Source organism: Garra rufa, chromosome 18 (genome assembly GCF_049309525.1).
Source record: "Garra rufa chromosome 18, GarRuf1.0, whole genome shotgun sequence".
Lineage (NCBI taxonomy): Eukaryota > Metazoa > Chordata > Actinopteri > Cypriniformes > Cyprinidae > Garra > Garra rufa.
In genome coordinates, this window is record NC_133378.1 from 30389499 (window position 1) to 30402699 (window position 13201).

General features: G+C 41.1%; 1 pseudogene; it reads left to right on the top strand.

The window, feature by feature from the left end:
• LOC141290820 (L-rhamnose-binding lectin CSL3-like) overlaps positions 1 to 11526 on the top strand; it is a 49999-nt pseudogene extending 38473 nt beyond the window's left edge.
• The last annotated feature ends 1675 nt before the right edge of the window (positions 11527 to 13201 follow it).

Below are 13201 nucleotides of genomic sequence, written 5' to 3' on the forward strand. Positions count from 1 at the left end.
AGGTGTACACAGACACTGTCAAAGCCGGGACACACCAAGCCGACGATCGGCCGTCTGGCCTCGTTGGGCAGTTGGTGGGTGTCGGTGAAGCGCGTCGGTTCGGTGTGTTCCGCACGTCGGCTTTCGTCGGGCTCGCGTTGGCCAAATTTTGCCAGGGGAGGTCTACAGGCTACCTATACCTGTCCTGTGGCATCAGAGTCGCTAAGAGACTCCAGAGGAATATCCCATCGCTTCAAAGACAGCAGAGACACACAGAGCCTGTGGCGGGGCATAGAGTCCATCACAGATCACAAGCCCCCACCACAGACCTGTGACAGCACCATCTCCCTGCTGAACAAGATGAACATCTTCTTTGCTCGCTTTGAAGTGCAAAACAGCACCACTGCACAGAAGACCCCACCCCCTCCTGGTGACCAGGTGATGACTCTGTCCCTGGACAGTGTAAGGAGATCCATTACTGGTCGTGTACTGAGACACTGCGCAGTGGAATTCACTGATGTCTTCACAGACATCTTCATCATCTCACTAAACCAGGCTGTCGTGTCCACTTGTTTCAAAGCCACCACCATCATTCAGGTCCCAAAAAAGTCATCTCCCTCCTGCTTTAACGACTACCATCCTGTTGCACTTACTCCTATCCTCATTAAGTGTTTCGAACGGCTAGTCATGCAGCACATTAAGTCTGTCCTGCCCCCTCCCTGGACCCCTTCCAGTTTGCGTATCGGCCCAACCGCTCGACTGATGACGCCATCTCCACTGCACTCCACTCAGCACTCACACATCTGGACAAAAAAGACTCATATGTTCGAATGCTGTTCATAGACTTCAGTTCAGCATTTAACACTATCATCCCCCAACATCTCACTCAAAAACTGGTCGAGCTGGGGCTCAACACCACACTGTATAACTGGCTGTTGGATTTCCTCACCAGAAGACCACAAGCAGTACGGGTCGGCAGTAACACATCCAGCACCATCATTCTTAACACGGGGGCCCCTCAGGGATGTGTGCTGAGCCCCCTCCTCTTCACTCTGCTGACTCACGACTGCACTCCGTCACACAGCTCCAACCTCTTCATCAAGTTTGCGGATGATGACTGTGGTGGGTCTCATTAGTAACAGGGATGAGACCGACTACAGAAGCGAGGTGAGCCGCCTGGCCACGTGGTGCAGCGACAACAATATCTCTCTGAATGTGGAGAAGACCAAGGAGATTGTTGTTGACTTCAGAAGAGCGCACACTCAACATGCTCCTCTGACCATAAATGGTGCATCTATGGAGAGATGCACCATTCAGTGATGACTCTCCTCAGTGATGACAAACAACACCACTGCACTGGCCAAGAAATCACAGCAGCGTCTCTACTTCCTCCACAAACTAAGAAGAGCAAGAGCACCAGCCCCCATCATGCACACCTTCTACAGAGGAACCATCGAGAGCACCCTGTCGAGCTGCATCACTGTGTGGATTGGAGTCCTGCCATAAAACCCTCCAACGTGTAGTGAGAGCAGCTGAGAAGATCATTGGTGTCCCTTTCCCCTCCCTCCAGGACATCTACAGCACCCATCTCACCAAAAAAGCCCTCTGCATAGCAGCTGATCCCTCACACCCAATGCTCACACCAAGCTTCTTCAGCCTGCTGCCATCAGGGAGGAGACTGTTAAGTCTCCAGGCCAGGACCAGCAGACTGAAGGACAGCTTCATTCATCAGGCTGTTAGGAAGCTCAACTCTCTCCCGGCTCTGCCCCCACTCCCCTCTTCTGCCCCATGGGCTTTCTGAAACTCTGACACACACACACACACACACACACACACACACACACACACACACACACACATGTTGGGTTTACATGTTTTATGGGGACATTCCATAGGCGTAATGGTTTTTATACTGTACAAACCGTATTTTCTATGGCCCTACACCTACCCTACACCTAAACCTAGCCCTCACAGGAGATTGTGCACACCTTTACTTCCTCAAAAAAACTCATTGTGCATGATTTATAAGCCTGTTTCCTCATGGGGACCTAAGAAATGTCCCCACAAGGTAAAAAAAATCTACTGGTATTCCTATCCTTGTGGGGACATTTGGTCCCCATAACGTGATGAATACCAGGTACACACACACACACACACACACACACACACACACACACACACACACACACACACACACACACACACACACACACACACACACACACACACACACACTCACTCACTGACTGACCTGCACCAGTCACTTTGTGTAGCATTGGTCTGCTAACTACCTCATGCTAGTCTAGCTCATTAGACTCTTGTCTGTTCAAGGGTGCTCTCTATCACTTTATCATACAAGCTCTATTTGCACTATATGTCTGCATTTGCACTACTCTGTCTGGTTTGCACTCTCTGCCATGTGCCTTTACTTGTATATTGTATTTGTTTTTTTATATTATATGTATAATTGTATTTATTATAATTTTTTTATTCATATTTTTAAAATTCTACTTTTTGTATTTAATGTTATCTGTTATCCACCAAGGGTCTGAGAGTAACACAGTTTCAATTCTCTGTGTGTCCTGTATATGTGGCAGAATTGACAATAAAAGCTGACTTTGATTTGACTTTGACCCAGCTTTCAGAGGAAGATAGCTGCCAGTCTAAATTTGCCAATTAATTTCACATTACCAAAAGATGACACAACCTAAGGAACCTGCTGTAACATCCTGACTGTTACTTTATGTCCTGAAGATGGCACTGTAGCCCTCGGGCAAGTCTTTAGGTTAAGTCAATGCAAAGACGCGAATAGCCATCCTGCGGCGCGAAACGCGCGAATAGCGCAAATGAAGCGGCGCGCATTGAGCGTTTCAAGCGATTGCCGCGCCATTCGTGCGAAGTTCAAAAATCTGAACTTTGGCGAAAATCCGCGCCGCGTTAACCAATCAGGAGCTTGCTCTAGTAGTGATGGAGGCAGAAATCCGAAACAACAATGGAGGACAAAATCACCGTTGCTGTCTGTGGTTACTCGGAGCTGTACGATACATCTTTGGACTTTTGTAGAAACAGGAATAAAAAGGATTTGGCTAGAAAGAAAGTGAGTGAAGAGGTCGGACAATCTGGTTAGTTTTAAAAAACGCTCTTTACTCAATTTGACCTACATATACATACATATTGAGACTACAAGCAAGCTAAAATTGAGCTCATTCACCTATTTTACAACTACTTTCCCGCTGACGAGTGGCAGAAGCCCCTCCCATGACGCGAATTCGCGTCTGTTGTGAAGAAAATGTCACGCGCGGATGACACGAATTTTACCGCGCGAATGGCGCGAGTAAACTCAAATGTTCAAGCGTTCAACTACGCGCGAATAGCGCGTTTTTTCCACGCAAGTCGCGTCCGGTGTGAACGCACCATCAGATCCAGAGAGATGAGAGAAAGCGGAGCTAACGCTAGACCAAGCCATCAACATCGCGCGATCTCATGAGCTAGCACAAAGTCCAACTCAAAGAGATGGTGGAAAGTAAATACCCCAATAATGACGCTGTACACGCCATAGCCCGAAGACCGGAACACAGATCAGCGCGCACGAGTCACAAAGCCAGGCCGAGAGAGCCCGCCACAGCACAAAGAGAATGTGATAGATACGGTGGCCTGCATACCACCAAAGACGGCGCCTGTCCAGCTAAAGGCAAGCAATGCATGAAATGCAAAAAATTCAATCACTTTGCAAAAGCCTGTAAGTCGAAACTACACACAAACACCCACACAAGAAAAGTGATTCACACGATGGATGAAGACACTGAAGATGAACAGGTAGAACTTTTTATTGATGGACATACAAGTGAAAATACAGGAAAAGGTAATGAACAAGCTTACGCTGAAATTGAAATCGGGACTCAGAAAGTTAAATTTAAAATTGACACTGGCGCACAGACCAATGCAATTCCAGTACAGTTATTCGAAAGACTGTTCAGAGACACTGCCATAAAACCAACCACTCAAAAAATCTCAGGATATGGCGGTGAGTTCCTGAAAGTGAAAGGCACCTGTCATCTAAAGTGCAAGTATAAAAACACCTCCATTGTGCTCGAATTCTACTTAGTGGACACCAAAGCACCCCCCATCCTAGGGATGAGAGCTAGCCTAGACCTCAAGTTAATCAAGCTGATACTAGCTGTGGCCGAGGAGGAAGCAAAACCATGCACAGACACAGACAGCCTCCTTAAAGAATACACAGACGTCTTCCAGGGCAAAGGAGAGTTTCCAGGGGAGTGCAACCTCCATGTCGACCCACACGCTACACCAGTAGTGTATCCACCACGAAGAGTACCGATCGCTCTGCGAGACAGATTGAAAAAAGAGCTCGACAAGATGGAAGAGAGCAACGTAATTTGCAAAGTGGCAGAGCCCACAGAATGGGTTAATGCCCTCGTTGTTGTAGAAAAACCCCAGACTGGCAAGCTGAGAGTCTGCCTGGACCCCAGAGACCTCAACAAGGCAATAAAAAGGCCACACTACCCCTTACCGACTTTAGAGGATGTCACCACAAAGCTTGCCGGAGCGAAGTACTTCAGCATCCTCGACGCCAGATCAGGCTATTGGGCCATAAAGCTGAGCACAACGTCTTCCCTACTTACAACATTTAACACCCCCTTTGGCAGATACAGGTTCCTGAGGCTGCCATTCGGAATCAATTCAGCTCAAGACGAATTCCAAAGGCGCGTCGACGAGACATATGAGGGCCTCACAGGTGTAGCTGCCATCGTCAACGACATACTCGTCTTCGGCAAGACAAAGCTTGAACACGACAACAACCTCAGGGCCATGCTGAAACGCACAAGAGAAAGAGGGGTAAGGCTAAATCCTGATAAATGCCAAATATGTGTATCAGAGGTCAGCTACTTCGGCCACACGCTCTCGCAAGAAGGTGTCAAGCCAGACCCAGCGAAGGTGAAAGCGATACAAGACATGCAGCCACCCACAAACAGAGGAGAGTTAGAAACCATTCTCGGGATGATTAACTACCTGGCCAGATTTGCACCACGTCTCTCCGAGATAAATGCACCACTACGTCAACTGCTGAAGCAGGACAGTGAGTTTTTATGGGACAAAAACCATGACAAAGCATTCACGCAGACGAAAAAATTAATAACAGACCACCCTGTGCTCGCATACTTCGACCCACAAAAAGAACTGAGACTCCAAGTAGACGCCTCAAAATGTGGCCTCGGCGCTGTCATGCTCCAGGACGAAAAACCCATTGCCTACGCTTCCAAGTCACTCAACAGTACCGAAGTGAATTACGCTCAGATAGAGAAGGAACTGTATGCAGTTTTATTCGGATGTAAGCATTTTCACAAATACATGTACGGCCGGAGAGTGATTGTAGAATCCGACCACAAACCTCTGGAAGCTATCCTCCGAAAACCGCTGGCTGCAGCACCACCGCGGCTACAAAGGATGATACTACAGCTCCAGAAATACAACATACAAATCATCCACCGGCCCGGAAAGGACATCCCAGTGGCTGATACATTGTCCCGAAAATCCATCGAGCACCAAGACAGCAGCCTTATGGAGAGCATGGAAGCACAGGTACATACACTCATAAGCACTGTTCCAGTGAGCGACAGGAAGCTACTGGAGATCAAGGACGCAACAGCACAGGATGCACAGCTTACCGCACTCAGAAGAGCCACACAGAACGGATGGCCAGACGAAAGGAGGAAATGCCCACCCAGCATCCAAGAATATTGGAACCACCGAGATGAGATCTCCGAGATGGAAGGGATACTTTTCAAAGGTGAGAAAATCATAGTTCCCCTGAGCCTCAGAGGAGACATGATCCAGCGCGTACATGCAGGACACATGGGAATAGAAAAATGCCATTACCTAAACACACACACAGGAGCTACCAAATCCAGACAGAAGATGGACAGACTCTACGGCGCAACCGCTGGCACCTCCGTGACAGCAGAGATGCTCAAGACACCAAAGACACACAGCATGCAGACACACACAACAATAACACACAGCCACCACACTCTGAACCTGCGGACCATCCGCAACCAACAAACCAGCAAAAACCCAATTACACAACAAGGTTTGGCTGCATCTCCAGGCCAAGACAAATCCTTGACCTATAATGTAAAGGGTGTAGGCGGATCGCTGCCCTAAAAAAAAAAAAAAAAAAAAAAAAAAACTGTTACTTACCCTCTGCCTCCGAAACACTGTGAAATCAGTTTAACTGCCTGTTCTACTAGTTCACCTTTAAGTTACTTTAATCATTTGGGAAATGAAAACATTATTTCTGATTTAAATTAATGACTTATTGGCACATATGTCGTATGTCATCTAACTGATTCCTGTACTTGTTTACATTACAGCAATGACATTAATGACCACAGTTGGTATTTGCCAGACCGTTTATATGTTCATTCAGCACAATTGTTATGTTCGCAGAAGTAATGTTGTGTGTGTTTAGGTAATGGCATTTTTCTATTGAGAAGGGAGATGTAACATCCTGACAGTTACTTTATGTCCTGAACATGGCACTGTAGCCCTCGGGCAAGTCTCAGATCCAGAGAGATGAGAGAGAGCAAGGGAAATAAAAGCTTGTAGTAAAGAGAGCTCCGTGTCTGCTCCAGTTATTACATCTACAATATAGTTTAGCCAGTGAGCAAACATTACACCTGCCTTCAGCACGCATGAGAATGTACTGTTCATCAAGTGATTATTTCAACCTTGATGTTTAAAATTACTGTACTATTACAGTACAAAGTTTTTTTTTTCTGTTGTTTCATATAATCATGCCGTGATCCTCATGACAGGGCTCCCACTCTTTTATGAACCACTTTTAGGTGCTTTCAAGAAGTGTGGAACCCTGTTTGATTGCAACATTTAAATCAAGATTATGAAGTGTAACTGTAATTTCCTCTTTTGTTATCTAGACAACAGATGGTGATAGATCTGCTGTGACTGTTATAAATACCATCTTCACATGAATGTAACTTATCATAGGAAAACAAGATTTTCTTTTTGTTCACATCTACAACACCATCATGATGCAAAAGCTAAGCGGGATGACTTGTAAGTACTGTTTTTTTTTTTTGTCTTTGATTCAATTTGTTAGATTCAGTATTTTTTAACACAGTACTTATTTTTGCTTGATTTTGCAGTGCTGCTGTTGCTGTGTCAACATGGTAAGATATCCCACAATGCAGTTAAATCTAAATAAGTCACACTTTTCATTACAGGACAACGTGTCCTGTTTTTTTTCTTTATTAGGTAATTTTACTTTTCTCACCTAAACAGCATGTTTCATCTCTGCAAGTCCTAAAGCAAGCATAATAGTGACCTGTGAAGGAGGAACTGCATACCTCAGTTGTGGTAAGTAATCTAGGTTCATTATGCAATACATTGTTTAATTTTGATAATGTTTCTCATGGTCTTCTTACCTGTGTAAGGCTCGGGGTTCATACATGTCCTAGATGCCAACTATGGACGGACTGATCAAAACATATGCTCCACTAATAAACAATCTGAGAAGCTCGTAAATGTTCACTGCTTTCAAGAAACATCCCTCCGTACGATGAGCGTTTGGTAGGTTTAACTGATAGCAGAGAAAATTGTATTGCTTTGGAAGAGCAGGAAAAAACGTAACCCTTTTGTATCTTCATTCTTCACAAGTTCTTGTCATTGTCTGTCCATCAATCAGGTGTGATGGAAGAAAAAGCTGCACTGTTCCTGTAGAGAACTCAGTTTTCTCTGATCCTTGTTTTGGGACTTACAAATACCTGCAATTGTCTTATGAGTGTCTCCCACAGAGTAAGTGATACACACCATTTCTTAATCTTAACAATCTTGGTAAATCCTTTTGCTATTATTACTGACCCTTGTTCCTATTTTCCACATAATTGTAGAACAAAGCATAAGTTGTGAAGGTACCAGAAGTGTCATTACCTGTGGTAAGAATTATCTATTTATATATCGAGTTTATCTATTTATTTATTTATTTAGTTTTGCAAATATCTAATCCTTACGGGTCAGTTCAGCTGTGAAAAGGTTTTGTAACTTGCACACTAAAAAAACTAAAAAAAAAAAAAAATATTAGCTCATATTAGTTTATAACTCAAAATTTCACAATTTTTTTTGTTACTGCCACAAAGTAAAACAGCTAATTGTAACTGTAATTGTAAGATAATTGAGAGACTTTTTTCTCTCAGAATTGCATCTTAATATCTTACAATTTCGACTTCTCAGAACTGCCGAAAAAAATGATATATCAAAACTGCAAGAAAAAAAGGTCAGAACTGCGAGATATAAACTCAGAATTCTGACATTTTTTTCATAATTCTGAGTTTACATCTTACGTTGTTTTTGTTACTGCCACAGAATAAAAAAAAGGTAATTGCAACATTTTATCTCACAATTCTGACTTTTTCCTCTCTGAAATGCGAGTTAATGGCGCTCAGAAATTGCTAGTAAATTTCACAAATATTACAAAGAAACAGCAAGTAACACATTTAATGAAATGTGAAATTGTGAAGTATAAAGACTGAAACAGTATTTGAGAAATTAACGTCATCATTAACGTCAGTTTTTCTGTTTAGAGAGTGGTAAAATTGCTGTTCATCATGCCAATTATGGAAGGCGAGATCTTGGAGTCTGCCCTGGGAATAAGCCACATACACAACTCTGTTACTTTCCTCAGACCTTCAGTATGCGTTCCAGGTACAACAGAAACATCTATTTAGACTGGAATCGCTTACGAATCATGCAATGTAAATGAACATTTTTTTTTTTTTCTTTGTAAGGTGCAATGGAAAGAAGTCTTGTCACCTAAATGCTTCAAATTCTGTGTTCTCTGATCCATGTTACGGTGTCACTAAGTACCTGGAAATGACTTACTCTTGCATTTAAGTTTGTGAGTAAAAAACATTTATTCTTATCATTGAGCTTTATTTATTTGATCAGTTGTGACAAGTCATTATTTTCTCAGAGGGTTCTCTAAATTGATTTTCAATACCTTTATAAAGTTGGTTCAATATATACTTTTACTTAGAGATCTCAGTAAAAACTATAATGCTGCAATGTTTGATTTCTGTCTCAGTGTCACAGAGCATGAGCTGCATCAATGTGTGAGGAAACAACCTGGAAGAGCAGAAGCAGCACATCCTTTTCTTTAGCATGTGAAATGAAATCTGCCTCCCCTCCTTCTCTCTCTCTCTCTCTCTCTCTCTCTCTCTCTCTCTCTCTCTCTCTCTCTCTCACACACACACACACACACACTGATGTCCTTTGAACAATAATATACCATGGCACAGCTTATTACAGCAACATTTATTTGAAACAAATGATAGTATATATAATTACATATATTATTGATTAGAACAATAAGATGATGGCCAGTTAGGATATGTAAAGAAGTATATAAAACACTGATAGAAGCTCATACTTCCTTCTAATTCGTAATTTGGGAGATCTTATTAAATGCAGCAGGCGTTTTGTTATTAAATTTGTAATAATGCCAAAACAGTAAATGTCCAATGTATGATCAAATCAGGCGAATAAATAATCAGGAATGCTCAACGCTACAATAAACGATAAAAATAACATAATCTACCATCACACTCCAAAACAGGATCTTTTAAAATTACATACAAAATAACATAAAACTGATTATGTAAACACCCAAATCTTAAATAGCAGCATTGATACATTTCAATTTATACGTGTATATTATAGTTATAATTAATTAAATTATTATTTAATTGACTGATAAGATATACATTTTGCACCATTTATCAACTGTAATACTTTTATGTAGCTACTAGATGTCTGTATAGCCTTAATATAAACAGGTTTGTGCAATCCTTAGTTGCTAAGAAATGACTACTTTTGGTCTTGTATCTGTATTGTAGTTGTTGTTTGAAACGTTGATTAAAAGTGTCAGTTTCTGCATTATTATATCAGTCTGCATTCTGATTACTTTTATGTCGCTGAGCAGGCTTTTATATGTAGTTTGGGGTAACAAAGGGTTTTATAGATTTAACGCTGAAGTTAAGACTTGAAGTTAAAGTTGAACGCTCTGCCCTCTATGTTCCTATAGAGTGTTTTCAGTGCCACGGAACTGAACGAAACTCGCTTATTTTGCTGATTGTTGCTGCTGAAAATAGTCAATTATTGCCATGTTTTGGGCTGTACTAATCGGTTGGACCAGGAAAGACATTTGAAGTACTATAGTCTGCCAAAGGTTACAACAAATTAAGGAGAAGAGTGCAAAAAACTGTCTGAGGATCTAAAGGCGTTTGTGGTTGGCCAAACTGAACCAGAATTTCCATGGCAGGAATCTTGACAACATTGGTGTTTGTTCTTATCATTTCCGGTCAGGTAGGCAAATTATTAGGCTAATATCTTAAATGAATACTGCTCATAAGTATCTTTTCCACCTATTAATTTAAGTTCATCAAAATATTGTGCCCTTCCCTGCTTACTAAGTCCTTCTCTATATGATTTAGCAGCTTCCACATGTTTTTTCCATGGTTTAGACAGCATAAATTAGCAGAACAACACATTCAGTTGTACATTAACTGTGCAATCTATGCTGTTGTTTACATCCAAGTATCTCCAATATGGCCACGCATACGGGTAACTGACCAAATCGTGACGTAAGTGCAAACCCTCTATTAAGCACTGTTAGAAGTAGGGCTGGGTATCAAGTTCGATACTTTTTAAGCACCGACCGAATTGTCTCGATACCAGGGGCACCGCTAAGGGGGGGAAAGTTAGGACAATTCTAGGGTCCATGCCCTTTAGGGCCCCCAGAGATCTGCTTTGGTGTGGTAGGGGGGGCCCAACCTCATATTTTGTCATAGGGCCCAAAATTGCGAGCGGCGCCCCTGCTCAATACTATCGAGTATCGAAAAAATAATTTTCGTTCGGTACCAAATCTCGATACCCAAGGATATAATCTTGTCAACATCAGTGAGCTAGAAAACGTGCGGTATCTTTAACGTGCCCGGATCAAAAGCTGGTGATTAGCTGCGGCGAGGCTGTCTTGAAAATCAATAGTTTACGGCGGTTACGCCCACTCGCCCAGAGCTTGTCAAATGTGAGGCTGTAATGTACACTATACTTTAAAGCATAGCATAAATTTAACGCAAACGATGTTTAAGCGATCAAAAGTATCAAGTGGTGCTCGCTGCAGAGCCAAATGGGAGGAGCTAGAGCTCCAGCTCCCCCTCGCTGAATCTAGTGGGCGGGGCTTGATGTGCTATCTAGCGCCACCAAGTGGATGTTAATGTTAGTGCCAGTTCAACCGTAATGGAAGTAAATGCTTGTTTTGATCTGATGCGCAAGATACTGGCATAGATAATATTGACTTATTTTTTCTAATATTCGTCATGATTATGATTGGTTATTTTAAGCAAAGTATCGTTTCTGTGACAAACGGAATTACGTAAATACTTTATTATAATGCTTTATTGTCAACCAATGTAACGTGTAGTTCCATGTCCCACTGTAAATACTTACATAAAAGAACATTACTCACCCTATTGTTGTGTGTGTTTCTATTACTTTTTTAAACTTTGTATCTATGTAAACTTGTCATATTGATTTCTCCTCATTAGGATGAATCCTTACTTTTGTGAGTCGCTTTGGATAAAAGCGTCTACTATATGATTATGTAAAATTCTAAACTGTGCCCCCTACTTTAATTTTTGGCCACCGCAATAACCTGTCTGTTATTTATGAATTAATTTAAATAATCGAATTAATTATGTATTATAAAATAATAATAATTAATAAAGTTTGACTAATTTATGTAATCTGCCCATTTATGTATGTAAAAATGAATGCATAAATTCCAAGAGGCTGGTTGTATTTTTGGCAGCACTGTACATCTCTGGATAGACAGCGGGGATCCTGTCCTCGCAAAAGTATTGTCTGATGCATCTGTGCAAGTTAAACAAATACTAAAAAAAGACTAAATAAAAACACTACACATGCTAATATGTACCATGGAGGATGGGAGACTGCTACTTATGCTAATTTTTCTGAAGAAGAACTGTTGAGTGATTTCAGGTGATCTTAAAAGGTTAGTTCACCAAAAAATTAAAATTCTGTCATTAATAACTCACCCTAATGTTGTTCCAAAAACATAATACCTTTGTTTATCTTCAGAACACAAATGAAGATCATTTGGATTTAATCAAAGAGCTTTCTGATCCTCCTATATTTACTGGATATGTATTTTCAATGCCCAGAAAGGAACCAAAAACATAGTCAAAATAAGTCAATGTGATATAAGTGGTTCAATCATAATTATATGAAGCTGCGAGAATACTTCTGTGCGCAAAGTAAACAAAAATAACTTTATTCAAAGATTTATCTATGGGAGGATCAGAAAGCTCTTGGATTAAATCCAAAATATCTTCATTTGTAGATAATTAATGACAGAATCTAAATTTTTGGGTGAACTAAACCTTTAAGCAGCAGTGAGCCTCACAAATACTTAAATCTGATTGAGTTAAAACAGTTTGAACTGTTTGGAAAAAAAAACATTCATATTGTGTTAACTACACTTTGTTCATTTTGTGCTTTTGTTCCTTTGTTTATTGGTCTTAGAGATAAGCCTGATGTGAAAGTGTCACAAACATCCTGAAAAAGTAATCTTGTTAAAATACATTTCTTAAAATAAAAGTATCAAAAAAAGTATCGTTCGGAACCGGTATCGAATTCAGGGTATCGGTATCGAACATTTTGGAAAGATACCCAGCCCTAGTTAGAAGTAAATGAATTGATTCAGACAAAGTGGTTTTTTATACAGGATGTATTGATCTTGTGAATTAGGGAGTTTTATTATACCAATATTTTTTAATTGGCCGGTAAAGTTTTATAGAAATATTACACAACACGCTGATCCTTTAACGATGCATTGGGGCAAAAACGCACACCTTACATTCTTCATTACAGAAATGTGCGCTCAGTGGTGCCCCCTCCTGCTGGTCGTGTTATATGGATTTTTTGGTCTGCTGAACAGGTTGCATCTTGTCAAACAACAGTACAATTTATTCTATGTCTCACAGCCTCCTTTTCATTCCTGTTAAAATTTAAATATGGTCTATAAAGGACATTTTGAAAACAAATCATTTTAAATGAATCATCATTTACATTCCTTTTCCTTGCAGGCTTAACATTTGTCTTTTCTTTGCAG